Source organism: Micromys minutus (genome assembly GCF_963924665.1).
Source record: "Micromys minutus genome assembly, chromosome: 3".
Classification (NCBI taxonomy): domain Eukaryota; kingdom Metazoa; phylum Chordata; class Mammalia; order Rodentia; family Muridae; genus Micromys; species Micromys minutus.
The window spans coordinates 39,834,398-39,847,296 of NC_137972.1; positions in this window are offsets into that span (position 1 = coordinate 39,834,398).

Genomic DNA, 12,899 nt, shown 5'->3' on the forward strand with positions numbered 1-12,899 from the left:
ATCCATCATTCCTCCTAATAATATTATTTTCTAAAAACAAGACCCCCTCAAATCAGTGGAAGACATAATCTATCCATTTATGCAGTCATATCATTATGCATTATATTATCGATGATATACCTTTAGTATCTGTAATATGTTACAAACTTAAGCATGTATAATTATATTATATAGCTAATTTTAACTGTGTGCACATATTTGTTCCTTAGCATAGTTTTTAAACTGAGTACTTGTTTTGAACACAGTATAATTTAATACCATAGAAGAAAAAAATTCACATCCTTTGTTTGTTAGTGTTCTAGCTTGCATAAGATAGACATTCTTTATAGACTGTTATTATAACTAAGAATCACTTGCAGAAATGTCTCATACAATTATAAGTAAACAGTACAAGTACCTAAGAACAGGCAGGGTGTATAATCAAGCATGCATATTTTTACATGACAACTACCTCTGGAGGCTTAAAACCAACCCAAGACAAGTCTCTTCTAGGTTAATTAATGTTGCCAAAGAAAATTCCCAGGATTGTTTCTGTAGTCAAGTGTACCTTCAATTGCAACAATGAGGCTGGCCTCTTGGTGCCAATCTCTGTCACATTATAAATATATAACAAAACCTACCTTGAATTTTTAAGATACAGTTTTAATTAGTCACTCTTTTTAATGTTTCTAATACTAAAAAATGAAGTTTCATTTTGTAATCACCAAAAAATGGTTATGAAAAAAAGTATCAACCAACACTCGATTTCTCATCAAAACTAAGACTGTGTGCACAATATTGCTGTCTACAGAAAGAAGTTGGAGCTATGTGTTTCCATAGTAGATTTCCTCGAGCAATGACAAGATAAATTAAAAAAGAAAAGTTTCAATGTCAGCAGCCTGGCTCCAACCAATCCACTCTCTACGTTCTTATTATAGCTACATACTATTTGTTTTAAATTTAAGTCATTTTGTTTTAGAGATGATAAAACCAGCTGATCCCTTGGTAGTATACATATGTATATTATGAAATGCATGAATGTATGTATGTATAATCTATTTCTTTCTAACGTGTATATTTATCCCCCCACACAATATATATATATATATATGTATATATATATATATAGATAGATAGATAGATAGATAGATAGAGATATGGAGGTTGTCTATAATATTAGAAAGTATCATTTTCTTTCATGACTGATTGAATCAGAAGTATGCCTGAAGATCTTGAGTTCTTTTTTTCTCTAAGTATCTGGTATCCATAAGCAGTCCAGAATAACATTTATCCATTGACAAGTCTTAAATTTATCTCAGAAGCTTTAATGAATATAAAACAACTTTACATAAACATAGTAAGAACTTAATAAAAGTTAACCACTACCTTGGTCATAGTCAGGGCTTTTATATTTCTTTGCTTTCTTTTGCCCTTCCTAGGACATTTATTCTGCTTTGACCAAAATGTGTAAATTTTACAAATGCTTGCAGATTCTGCTCCAATGCATTTCCTCTACTGACCTGGGAGCATGGTCCCATTTGCCTGAGCCCATTAATCACAAATTTACAATTTATTCATCTTATTAATAAAATACAGGTCCCTGTATTTTAATTGAACTGGTATTTGTCTCTACATTGACATGTTTTGTTTTGCCAACTGTACAAACAGAAGTTGTCTGAAAGCAGAGTATAGTCTGTGTCTTTATTTTCTTTGTACTTTACCACAATTGCTATTGCATTGCATTGAAAGTGGGTTTAAAAACTGGCTGGTTTTGTTTGTCTGATAATATTCTACTCCACATTGTCTGGTAGATTTAGCTAAAAAATGATTGGACGTATCCAGTCAGTTTAAAATTGTATAAAAATTTCTTCTCTTTCCTTCTGCAAAGATAATGAAGGTTTCAGAGAAGGCAACAGGCACAGTGTTAGCATTAGATAGTGCAATGGCTTAGATAAGAATGGCCTCCATAGGATCATATATTTGAGGGCAGTATTTAGAAAGAATTGGGATGTGTGACCTTGTTGGGACAGTTGTGTCCTTGTGGTAAGAAGTGTGTCACTAAGGTTAGGCTTTACAGTTTCAAAAGTCCTGGTCAAATGCCATGTCTCTTCCTTTCCTGCTGCCTGCTGATCTGGATATAAACTTCCCACTTCCCCAGCACCATATTTCCCTGCATGCTGTCAGGAGGGGATAACAATGGACTAAACCTCTGAAACCGTAAGTAAGTCACAATACAGCAATAGCACACTAATACAGGCAAGATATTAGCAAAAGAAATATAACCTAATTAATAAAAAGTCATGATGAAATGTGGAGAAACTCAATCATTACAGGCTATTAGTCTAAATGGGATATAACAATGAAAATCAGCACAGACATTTCTTAAATAATTCAAAACTATAACATTTATTTAGCAATTACTTTACTCCTGCATATAGAGCCAAGGGAAACAAAATCATCAGTTAAAACAGATACTTAGAAATATATGTCTCTTCTGGAAACCTTTAAAATACCTTTGGTATGGATTAAGTTTAGGTGCCAATTAATATACGGATAAAGAAAATCACACACACACACACACACACACACACACACACACACACACACACACACCAAATGTTGCTACCTTAGGCATTATATTTATTGAGAGAAGCCGGAGGTAGAAGGTCAAGTATAAATTTGTTCATATGTGGGAACTAAAGGACAGGAGGTTAAAAGTAAGAGTCTTATGTGTGAAGAATGAGCTATTCACTGATATGGAGTAGGGAAAGACAATAATAATGGTGAGCCAATAGTTCCACTGTAGAAATTATACATGTGCAGAAATGTCATAGTGAATCTAGGAGTGGGTGTGGGGAAGAGGAGATGTGGGGAGGGAGTAGGGTGAGTGAAAAGAGAGAAACCTGTGGTTGGAATGCATTGCATTAGAGAAGAATCTACTTTTAATAAAAATAAAGATAACTCAAATATTGATAATCAGAATATTTTCAAAAACCCATGGCCTATCTCATGAATAATTGATACAAATAAAAATCAATGGTATTTATAGAATTACTGTAAGTACTGGAAAGGTGCTGTCTGAGCAAGTTTAATAACATCTTTCACTATGGCTATTAGGTTCTCAACTAGTAAACACAAATACGTAATGTAGAAATAAATAATATTTCAAGAAAAATTTGAATAATTAAGTTAATAACAGGGACTGTGCTCATTGTCTCTGGAGAAAAAATGACATTAGAGATATCATGGAAATTGCAAATTTAGTGTCAGTACAAAGAGAGTGGGTGCAGCTATTTCCCCATGCAGAAACAATTCTTTATTAGGCAAACAAATAAACAACACCATTATGTGTATGTACCATGCTATTCTGTTCTTAGTACCTAGAGACAAACAGACATTGGAAGCTAAATGTCTACTTAAAAGCTCAGTGTACAGAGCTACAGCATGTATCCCTGTAGAAAGAACACTGGTCTCACATCTTGCCTGAACATAGCTTCAATTATATTACAACTCTATTCTTTTACATTAAGATATACTATACTTTATATTAAACCAATGGCAGCCAGTGATATCTATGTTTTCTGAACGTGACAAAATTAGATTTCCAAGAGCAGCAGGCAGATGAAAATAACTAGAATGGCTTCCTCTTGGTGCATCCTGCAGAAAGATACATGTGTACAATACAAATGGAGCCTCTCATGAAGCAACTAGTGTCCAAGCCGATACCCTCTACCCCAGCCTTTGCAGCACGTGTCTACTCTGGTGACAGCAAAATAGGTAGGATTTTACATTTCAGTGTAATTCAGGACACAAGAGGAACATGGTTAGATATTTTCTAGTCTTCCAGTTCCATGGAGCACAGTGAGTGCTCTCTCCATCCTGACCTCCTCCCCAGCTCAGGAGATATGCCACTCGCCCCCCAGGACTCCCTGTACAACTGCACTCAGACTTTTCCTATTTGACTTAAGAGGCAATTTTTCCACTTCATTTATGAGGGTAGAAAAAGTGCCACAAAGTGTCTCTGTGATGGGAGAAGCCCCATGCTGGGAGTTGCCACCCTGAAACTAATCTGGAAATATTTTTACCTTAATCTCCTGTGGAAATAAACCTTCTGGAGGTCTCAATCTGACTTCTAGCAAAATGTGTGCTCTATAAGCTGCTGCAAGCACACTGTTAGAAATAGAATGAAAACACAGACGCCTAACTCTGTGCTTGAGAGATTATTCCTTGTTTATATTATTTCTTTGTAGAATATTTTCTGATACATATCCAACCCTGAGCCTCCCTCCAACACTCCACTATTCTGCCTTTTCTTGTTCTCTTCCTTGGCCTTTAAATCACATCGCATGATCAAGACTCTAAGCTTGGATCCCTGCAAGTCCTGTTTTGCTTATCTGACCATTAACAGGGTCCTTTTTCATTTGGAAGATAAGACTGAAAGCTGAAATACCAGGTTCTTGTAGTGAATTCATGTTTAGTCTGCTTCTAGCATCCTTTTTGGTTTTATCAAGATGATTCTTTCCTCAGTTAATTTAATCTGCTGCTGAGTTCAGGGTGCAGATATAAATGCTAACGTGGCATTATATGTCAAGGGCTACTGTGCCATTGACCCAACACCAGCTGATACTGTGCTATCTGTTATGGTGTACACTGATGGTTAGTTTTAATGACCTGCTGGCAGGTGCCACATTGCTGGTTAAAAAACTTGAGAAGAAGTTTGAAAGCACCTTTCAGTTCACATCTCAGGTCTATAGAAATAGATCTGAGAGTTGCCAAGGTCAGTTGTCCTGCTTAATGGCATCTCGGACAGCCATTCAAGGTGGTCAACGCATTGCCTACTAATTAGGAAGGGAAGGAATCTTTACCAGGTGCCACAAGCAGAGCCTCCTTTACACTTATTTTGCCTTTGGCAGTCTGAGAACAATCTGACAAGCACTCTGGCACACGCCACTGTGCTTGCTCCATCCAATTTAAGTGACTCTACCCTCTGCCATTGACTGCCAATTAATTTTAAACCAAATGTCTGGAAGAGGTTATGTCAGGTATCATGAGAAAATTGTATGTGACAAATGCAGGAGATGCAGTGTCAGAAACAGCGAAGAGTCTTAAAATTCCACAGTTTACCTTCTGTTGGACCTATTTTATGACAAAGGAAGTGATACTAAATTCTTTGAGACTTCCATAAAACATCCAGGTTCATTCAGTCTGAATCATCTATGAAAAACTAGTATTTTCCTTTGACTTTATTTTTTTTTAAACAAAGTTCCCTAGAGAAGAAGGGAAATGGGTGTTGTGGCTCAATGTACCTCTGACACTTGGGGTGGGCAGTCACAAGTCTACAAAAAGCTCCAGGCTAGCTTGAGATATAAAGTAAGACACTGTGTCAGAAAAAAAAAAAAATGTGAAAGAGTTTTAAGCACAGGGCTGTGAATAGATACATGAGCACTTGTCTCCATATTACTTATTTATTACATCTTCACCTTACTGCAGAAAGAAAACACTGGAACTCAAAAAAAGGACCCATTGCCAAATCCCTAATGCCATTGTTGGGCATAGCCAGAGGCAAGTGCGAAAGCATACAGGGTGACCCCACTTGACAGTTTTTAAAATTCAGATGAGCTATGACATGCAAACAATTCCCAGCGTTTCCCATATCAACCTTGAGCATTGAAAAATCATTATGGAAAGCTCAGAGACTAGAAGGGGAAAAAGAATCTGGACACCCATTCTAGCTACCCAATGGCAATCAATGGATCTGAGATTCTTCAAAGCAATTATAGCTTCCTTCCTGTGGCTATACTCTGGTCCATATGGAAGGGAAAGCATTAATTTGGAGTACCATCAATCTCCACTCTTCTTTTACCCCTTTACTCTGCTGACTCACTTTTAGTGTAAAAATCAAGAAAAACAAGTTAAGTACACAAACACAAGTGACTGACTCAGTACTCTAGGCAAGTTTCTTTGGTTACATTTGTAGTTTGCTTCTTTTATGAGGCACACTATAAAATTATAATAAGTAAGTAATAAATGATAGTAAACAATTCATACATAGTTTTTACATATTTATTCGTCTTTGTGCCAATGAAATTTCTCAGTGTAATAGTTATTAACTATTCTATTAACTTTGTTTTGCAAATAAGCTTAGAGAAAAATAGTCTTTCCACTGAAGAAATTAGATAGAATCCATAAAGCCCTAAGCATGACTTCTTTCTTCCTAAAAGAGGTCCATGAAATGTAAACTTCAGATCCAGACAAATAAATACAACTTCATTGCCAAATAAAAAATTATGTTGAAATCTGCACCTAATATTTTTGACAAGTAATTATTTATCAAATTGTATTTACAAAATTAACTGTTAATTAGCTTTTAGATCATGCCTTAAATTTGTCCATTGGAATTTCTTTCATATTTTTTTTTCTTTTGCTTTGATTCTTTTATTAACTTGAGACAAAAAAAAAAAAAAAAAAATCTCACTAATTAGTGCCGGGATCCTGAAACATAGTATTTACTGGAAGAGTTTGTCATTGAACATGTTGTCTTTAGGGTTGAATCTCCCAAGTGCTAGGATTACAGATGTCTCCCTGCCCCCCACACATCGTCCACACTCACACATATTGAGAATTTCTACAGACAAAGGCAATTCAGTGTCCAGCATGAAAGCAAGACAAATAAAATTCAATGCCCTTCTCATAGCTTCTACCCTACAGCCAAACACGTCTGCCTTAGCTCATTGCTTTTTATTTTGTTTCAAGAGGATTAATACTCAGTGCCCATGGGAGTTATGATGCAAATCAAGCTGTCTGGAGACTTGGCCAAGGATACCAGGGAAGGTGATGCAACTCAGTGTAATCAAACCATGACTGGGGGAGTTTAAAATGCAGCTCTACCTGTCCTCAATTTCATTACTAAACAGGAGAGAAGATAGGTTCTCAAAAGAGGGGCAAAAAGTATGATTATTTATGGTAGCTTTCTTTGTTTTTTGTGGTTCTTGGATTTTCTAAGCTTATCAATCACTTTGAAATGTACTTGCTGGTAACACATAAACACATACTAATGATGCTGATCCCTGTTCTTCTTCTCCACCTTGCCACTTGCTTTTCACATGATGATGCCTGTTCATTAAAATACTTTTCTTTTGACATATTGCTTGAAATATGTACTCAAAGGAGGAAAGGAGCATCTCTTAGTTTTCTCCACACTAAAGAAGAGAGCAGTAAGTGATTAGTTGAATTTATAATACAGGTTGAGAATCCTTGATCAAGGCATCAAATCTGAAGTAATCCAACACACTCTTTTTTCCCCCTGCTTATATGACACTACAAAGAGAAAATGCTACATGCTATTTTTTACAACTGGTCAGACTTTAAACACTGGAGTAGTCACAGCTGTATCAAACTCAAGTTCAGGTTATGAGCATAAAGTTTGCACTGAACCTAAGAAAATTTTAATCTTGAACTTGAGCTTTATTGCCTTAATATCTCACTCTCTGTATACAAATGTTTAAGACTCCAAAATGATACAGAAATATAGAAATTTTTCTTATCACAATCATTCATGGAAGCAGACACCTGATGGTATACAAAGGTTGTATTTCTCAACACAAACTGAGTTCTAACCTGATATATTGTATATTAATCACCAGAAGACAAAACGCAAAGCAAAACAACAACAACAAAAAAACTCGGAAAACAAACCACAACAAAACAAACAAGAGAACCCTCCTCCCCCAAAATATCTAACTGACCCTACTTTATCTTCGGCTTCTCTATTGTCTTTGAACTATGTAGATGCTCAGCATCAGGAAGAAAAACAGGAATCGAGTTATTTACAACATTAATTTCATATGATTCCATTTATTATGAAACATAAAAAAAAAAGACGAACTATATAAAACCAGAATGCTTCATTGATAATTGTTTCTGGACCATGTGGTGAAGGACAAAATGTTAAAGTTTGTTTGCCAAGTGTGATACAGATTTCATATCTTGAATCTCCTTAAGGATTAATACTTAGAATATTTCCAGGAAATTTGTTGTCAAGATTATTATCTTTAAGAAATAATAAAGATAACCAACTAAAGAAACATTTTTTTTCAAGGTCCCAGATATAAAATCAAGTTAGTGTCAAAGATCATGGGTTCTAAGCCAGAGGTTTGAGGTGTCAAATGTGGAGAGATCTGAGGTTCCTGTGAAGAGTTTCAACTTCTGAAAAAAATTATACCATGTCTTAAATATTCAAATTCCCTGGACTAATACTTAGCAAAAAAGTCATGGCTAATCTCATGACATTGTATTATACTTCCGGTTTAAACAAGTTTTTAAAACCAATAGTCATGTTTAATTAGACAATTCCACTATTATTGTGCTTAAAATTAATCAATATTGAAATAATTACAAAAGAATTCAATACAATTCTTCAACTTGCCCTTTCCTTCTTGTGGTTTGAGTAGTCACAGGTGGCGCAACAAATGCTGAAAGCTACAAATGCAATAATTGTTTAATAGTGGAAAGTAATCACATAAATAATGTGGTAGAAATACAGTTTACCAGGTATGAATAGCTCCTTTGAACATTTCATAAAAGAAGAACAAAAGTGTGGAGTGTTTTAACATACTAAGTAATGAAATAAATTTACAGCCTATGTATGGTAAGGCACACTTACTTGCAATTTCTGGACATAGGAGGCTAAGGGAGGATGATCTATAAAAGTCTGAGGCCAACCTGACACATACATACACACAAACACACACACACACACACACACACACACACACAGACACACACACAATGCTAGGAGAAGCTAAAGAGTGAGATTTCAGCCTCAAAATAAAATAAAATAAATGTGAGAAAATAGCTTAAGTGCTAAAGTGCATGCTGTGAAGGAATGAAGGAGTAGGCTTAGATCACAAGCACCCATGTAAAAGTCCGTGCATTGGAGCATGTCTGCAAGCATAGCCACAGCAGGGGCAGGGGCTGTGGAGACAGATGGAACACAGGGTGAAATGGGAAGCTAGCAAAGCCAAAAGGCAAACTCCAGGATCACTGAGAGACCTTATCTCACAAAGTGAGGTAGAGGCCAGGGAGATTGTTCAGAGTAAAGATATTAACTTCCAAACCTGAAAACCTTAGTTCTATTCTCAGTACCCACAAGGCGATAGGAGAAAACTGACCCTTAGAAATGTGATTACATAAAATATATAATAAAAAAATCCATTCTATAACATGTATTTTCATGCTATTTGTGTAAGTGAAAAAAAAACCAATCAATAAATAAAATTTACCAATAATGATGATGATGGCAATGATGGTGTGCAGAATAACTGTGGAAGAGACACAATTTATGGCTTCCACATGTATATATGTGGGTGAGTGTACACACACACACACATGCACATACATAATTATTACGATTACATAATAGTTTATATATATTAACTTTAGAATTAGAAATATATAAAATACGTATCCACAAAAGTAAGATTACTTAATATCTAAATCAGACTATATAATTAATTTAAAGAATTTCAAACAGAGTCAAATCAATACACTTATATGTATAATTTTATGATCATATTAACAGGTTTTATTTTCATTCTGAAAATTAGCACACAGCCAAATTGTTAGAAATGTTATGGAGACGTATGAATAACACACAGAATTATGTAAAGCGTATTCTCGAGGATATAAAGAATAATTTGCACAAGTAACAGGAGGGTTAAAATCCAATAGTTCTTTTGCTTTGACTTGCTAGAGCCAGGATAGCACTGTATTACAAACCGAGTGATAGAATGGAGCTTAGAGAATAGATGTTCTGGGACATAGGAGACTCTCATCAAGGTTTCAGTAGAGGCTAAGCACTAGGAAAAATTTTCACCTCAGACAGAATGACTCCAATCTTTAAGTGGGATTCACAATGTATGCCTCTCTGTGTCCTATCTTCATACCCTTTTAAGATTGAAAAGAATTGGAGTATGCATGAATCTGTGCACATACATGAGCACAGTTGCTAATGGTACCAGATGAAGGTTTAAGATCCTCTAGAGTTACAAACAGTTGAGAGCCCCGAACATGGGTGCTGTGGAGACAACCTGGTCCTCTGGAAGAACACTGAGGCACTTTTATCTGGAAAGCCCCAGTTTTCTCATTTCCGTGAACACATCAGGAATACTAGATTGAGGCCACCCTTCTGCATGGCATCATCTTAACTACATCTGAAACAAATTTAATTCAAACTAAGGTCATATTACAATTTATGAATCTGGAAAAGGTCACAATTCAACCTGCTGCATGACTTACTGCTATTAGAAATCTGCTCTCAAGTTCTTCCTCGGCAACTTGCTCACTTTTATAATGATATGTGAGAGGAGAATGTATGTGGATGCATGTATGCATGAATAGATGCCAATTATAACTCATATTTCTAAGCATTTATAAGATCTTAGCCCCAGAGATCAAATTCATAGAGTACTTAGTGAAGGGAGAGAAAATGGCAAGTTGGATAACATACCATTAAATTTTCTGATGAATTTCTTAGCCTGGATACTCATGGGCGAAAATTTTATACTGGTTTGTATTTATCAGACATGTGAAATATATAAGTGTCAAGAAAGAAATAAGGTAGAGATTAGTAATCAGATGTGAAGAATTATAGCTTTGAAAGCATCAAACATCTTAATGACAAATGGATGAATTACAGACAGCTCTCTGAAAAACACAGACCCCTGTGCATTCTGTGGTCATGCTGATGTCTCACGGGCTCCACAGACACATCCTAGAACTTCCAACTCTGTTCTGTATGCTATGTACTAATAGGTTCACTTCTGTGACTCAGGCAATTAAAAGTCTCAAAGACAGTGTTCCAACAATCTGTGCACATTGATAGCAGGACAAAAATAGTAAGTACATGCAAGCAAGAAAGCTACAGTTGTACATATTTTTCTATAAAATATGTATGCATAAGTAATAATTTTCCAAAAATGTAGAAACACACTCCCTCTTTCATATGAATGAATGAACTATAGCATGTAGTTGCTTACTTAACACTATATGCTAAGGCACCTGTGGCTTAGGAAGGCTTAATTCTTATTTAATTAACTCTACTTAATTAAATTTAATACTGGTACTCAGTAACCATTAAGCTCAATGTATTAATGTTTTAATTTGCTTTATTTCATAGACAAAAAGTGAAAGAAGGATGTTTAATTGCTTTTTATGATTACATTGATTACATATGAGACCCCAAATCTAAATTATAATGCATTATTCTCAAATCTAGACTTTTCAATATTATATTCTAAAACATTACCTTGCTATTAAAGGTATTTCTGGAATACAAAAAAAGAAAAGGTATAGTGGTTTTGATATTTTAAAATAGATTTACTTACTTTTGTTTTTCAGAATTCAAATTCTGTGTTCTACTTTGATATAACCTTACCTATATTAATATGACATATATTTAATATATGTATATATGAGAACAAAAATTTTAATATGTATATTGAGAACAAGAATATAATATTTTCAACATAAGAAGACTTTCAGGTTAGGATTTAAAAAATAAAAAAAGCAAATTTAAGACAATTTATCTCAAAGTGTGCAATCATATATCACCCCCTGTCCCTGGGGAGTTGTAATAATATGTGACCTCTGTAATCTGAATTTGTAGACAGGCAACAGAATTAGACGTAAAATCAGAGAAGAGTGGGTACATCTGAGTAAATGCCTCTACCAGTTTAACTTAATAGATGTGAAATTTTCCCCAAAGATCTAGAAAGTTTTTAAGCGATTCCTTGGTGTATAAATGTCAGCTGTGGGTAATGTGGTGGGGAGATGTGGATATAATCTGTTAGAGTTTACATCTCTGCCTGAGAGATGGCTCCCAACAGGAAGGCATGCTTCAAGTTTAAGTTGCTGGTGCAGAGGTTTTTTTTTTTTTTTTCTGCTTGTCTTTCCTCCATGACACAGGAATTCTACTCATTAATCTCGGTCTGCATTAACAGCAAAATACTGGGGTTAGTCTTTGAAGAAAGGCTTCAAAAGCACAGCTTCGGGAAGGTGAAGCATCTCTTCGGGCTACCCAGCTGTCAGAGTTCCAGATCAGCCTTTCCTTGGATTAGCCTCAAATATTTTGAAAGTATGCCAACAAAAGCCTTATTTTTGATTCAGTCTGTTTTTGGGGGTCTCTTACAGATGTTTGAACAGACAAAGATTTGCATTTCTCATTTAAATGTTTAAAAATATAATGGAAATAATGATCTCACATTATAAAATTATAGGGGTTAATGAGTTAGTTCAGTCTGTACAGCGCTTAGTATTTAAGCTTGAGGACTTGAGTTCAATCTCCAGCAATCTCATCAAAATCTATTAAGAGGAGGAAGATATGAATGGTCCCTGAAGCATGCTGGCAGTCAGTGTAGCCTAACTGGAGGATTCCTGGGCTCAATGACAGATCCTACCTTATAAAGTTGGATGGTTTCTAAGAAATAATATTTATGGTCGACCTTCTGGGCACACATATCCACACTCACATTCACTGTCCGGGTTGTTCTCTTTACCTCTATCCATTCAGAGTCTCCCTTTCTGTCTCTCTCTGGTCTCCCAGTGTCTGTCTCTGCCTATGTCTGCTTCCCCTCCTCTCCTCTTCCCTCCTCCTCTCCTCTTTGCCCAACAAAGAAAAGCCCTCTCTTCCTAGTCTATCTGACGGAATCAGAGCTCCTTATCTTCGTACCTCTATGGTAGAAGGAATTGGTTAATATGCATGTCAATATATGTAAGAAGGTTGCTAAATATAATGAATAAAATGGAAGGAACTTTCTGGAAAAACAGTATGAATCCCATTTTTCGCAAAATCCAAACTTCTATAGAGCTTGCAGGGGAAAAAAGAAAACCTGAAAGTGTTCTTATTATTTTATAAGAAATAC